Source organism: Thalassophryne amazonica, chromosome 9 (genome assembly GCF_902500255.1).
Source record: "Thalassophryne amazonica chromosome 9, fThaAma1.1, whole genome shotgun sequence".
NCBI lineage: Eukaryota > Metazoa > Chordata > Actinopteri > Batrachoidiformes > Batrachoididae > Thalassophryne > Thalassophryne amazonica.
In genome coordinates this window covers 69,637,267-69,640,725 of record NC_047111.1, presented here as the reverse complement: position 1 = coordinate 69,640,725, position 3,459 = coordinate 69,637,267, and positions in this window count along the sequence as shown.

Genomic DNA, 3,459 nt, shown 5'->3' with positions numbered 1-3,459 from the left:
TAATATTCAAACTATGGCATCTTAATAGCTTTGGTAAGTGCAGGGAGACAGTAGGCCCCCCAGTGGGCCATCATATTGTTTATTCCCTGAGATCAGGTGAGATATGCTGTTACTACAATGGCTAAAAGAGGCCCAACACTTCCAACACCTGCATCAATTCCACAAGTACTTGAGGTTGTGATTAAAAAAAAAATTGCAAATTGAGAAAATGTTTGCAAATACAGAGAGCACAAATTTGACCTACAGCACATGTAATAATTAGGTTATTTTTATGTCCCCTGTTTGTCTGTTTGTGACAGCCTGGAGCTCACAATTTTCCCCCTATCATTATGAAATTTTTACTGAAGATTCATATCCAGAACCGATTAAATTTTCAAGGTCATAGGTCAAAGGGCAAAGTCAAGAAACATCTTGGAAAATTGGAAGAAAAATCCCTATTTTTAACATTAAATGAATATTCAAACATTCATAACTCTGTCAAAAAAGATCAAATTTCTTTCATATGTAAAAGTGTTATGTAGGATGGTATCCTTTATCGACTGACAAAGTTTGATCCAGATCTGATCCAAATTACAGATTTTATGGCCATTTCACATTGAAAACTCCATGATGTATATTTTACATTATATCTTAATCAAATGTGCCTCGATCACTCTCATATTTGAAACTGAAGTGCAGACTGGCACTCAATGTAACCCGACAAAGTTTGAGTGAAATCTGATCAAGATTGTGGATTTTGTGGACATTTGAATTTAATATTGAAAAGTCCATTTGGTGTACATTTTTCATTATATCTCAATCAAAAGTGCCTCAGTCACTCTCATTTTTCTGTTATGGATTTACCTACATCACCAAAATTGGATGGAGGTTCCAATTTTATGGCTGTTTGTCTTTCTTCCAGTTATCAGTCCGAAACCAAGTGTCTAAAAGCAAGGACAGATTGTTCATAGCAACGATAACCAATGTTCTGTGAAAATTATCTGAAAAAGAATTTAGAAACTGAAAAAGTAAAAAAAAAAAAAAAAACCTGCCAACACTACAAAAAACCTTTGATTCAAGTGCATGAACTAAATACATACTCCTGACATTTGATCACATCTAATTTAACTTGTGAAAAGCCACTTCTAATAAAGACACTTTGACTTGCACCCTGACTAACAGAACGTTGACCTTAAAATTGTTTTCCAAGGTAATTTTGTGGAATTGTCAACTAGTTCTATGAGCGTGGTGCTCTAGTTTAATTATGTAATAATCATGTCGTTTGTCTTTCGGCCACCCCTCCATGTTCAGGGTCATCACAGCAGCTCCAGTGCAGACCCACAATGGGATTTGCGCTGGATGTACACCCCCATTTTGTGTTAACCTAGTGACAAGTCCAGGATCCTGATACAGGATCCAGATCATTTCATTCAACCAACATGTCTGATCGAGGTGAGAGAGGTTTAACCTCCCTAGCAAGGAGAATTCTACAACTTCAGTCTCATACTGAAGTTGTGAGACATCAGTGAAGAGGACACTCATGACTTTATAGAGAGACACAAGAACATTCCATAATTTACATATTTACATGTTATTCACTCTACATGAGTCATGTGTATGATTATTGTTCTTTATTTTTGTTGTAATATATGATGAATATCTTATTATATGCCTGTTTATGTATCATGACCCAATGTATCTGTATTACCCACAGTCTGAATATATATATATATATATGCACAGTTTAATAATAAGATAAGCCAAGCATGAGGGTTACTAGTTAAAGAGGAGTTGATGGTCTAGTGGTTCAAGCGCTGGGCTTGAGACCAGAAGATCTTCGGTTCAAATCCCAGCCTGAGCAGAAAAATCACTAAGGATCCTTGGGCAAGGTCTTTAATCCCCTAGTTGCTCCCAGTGTGTAGTGAGCACCTTGTATTGCAGCACCCTGACATCGGGGTGAATGCGAGGCATTATTGTAAAGCGCTTTGAGCATCTGATGCAGATGGAAAAGTGCTATATACTTACAGTCCATTTACCAAGATAAAAGCAAAGAGTTTTTTTTATGTAATTTATTTAGTTGTTCAAAATTAGTGTTTTAACTTTACAATCATTTGTTTATTAAATGAAAATGAAAAAACATTTTTTTTTTTTTGTTTAGAGAGAACAGGCAGCTCCAGACAGGGGTTTACAGAAAACCAACTCACACTGACCAATATCTGCTCTTTGGCTCAAACCACCCCCTTGAACACAAGCTCGGGGTGATCAGGACTCTCCAACACAGAGCCCTACAGGTGCCCACAACTGCAGAGGGAAGGGCTAAAGAACAACAACTTGTCCGGAAAGCCCTCACAGTATGTGGGTACCCACGATGGTACCTGGACAAAGTGCAGAAGTCCCAGAGAACAAAGAGACCAGATAGACAGGAGATGGAGACAAGAAGGAGTGTCTCTCCCTTATTTAGCAGGAGTAGGGGAAAAACTACAGAGGATCTTCAGCCAGCACAAAATCCCAGTTTACTTTAAACCGGTTAACACCTTGAGACAGAAATTAGTTCACCCTAAGGACAGGATCCCTAGTTACAAACAGAGCAATGTAGTGTATTCTATCAAATGTCAGGAAAACTGTAACGAACACTACATAGGTGAGACTAAGCAACCTTTACACAAAAGGCTATACCAGCACCGCAGAGAGGGCGCCAGTGGAACTCAGTCTGCAGTTCATCTCCACCTTAAAGACACTAACCACACGTTTGAGGACAAGGAAGTTAAAATATTAGCCAGAGAGAAGAAATGGTTTGAGAGAGGGGTCAAGGAGGCATTCTTTGTGAAACGTTTGAAGCCCAGCCTTAACCGGGGAGGGGGGGTCTGAGACACACTTTATCCCCTGTTTACAATGGGGTACTCAGGTCAAAGCAGTTTCAGTCTTTTGTTCATGGTAATGAGTCATTCACGTCATCAGCAGAGTCGTCAAGGGAGCCATCAGGAGAGGGACAGCTGCCCTGTCATTAGGAGGGTGTTAACTAGAGCACAATAGGTGCTAATTACAGCTATTGTTTAGTCACCAGCCTATAGCAGTCCGCCTCTCGGTAGGAGGGGTCTCGTTAGGTTTAAAACTCCAGCTTTTGTGACTTCTTGATTATTCATCTCTACAAGAGTCAAGACAGAAGTCAGACCACCAGAGCAAGAATTTTAGCTGAGGAAGCTTCTGCGATTTGAAGCAAAACGTCCTCGCGTCAAGCAACCCAGTCCAGTCGAAGGTTCAAGCTTCTCTACTTTTTTTGTTTACTTCATTGTGGAATATAAATTGACTTGAGCATAAAGTTTAACAAATAGTACTACATTTTAATAAAAGTTAATAACCCCCCCGGCCCCTTTTTTTGTAGATACGCTGCTGGCGGAAAGGCGCGGCCACAACACGCGCACTTCTCCAGCAGCAGCAGGGCGGTGACTGACGTGCACAGACAGAGAGAGACGTGCGTGT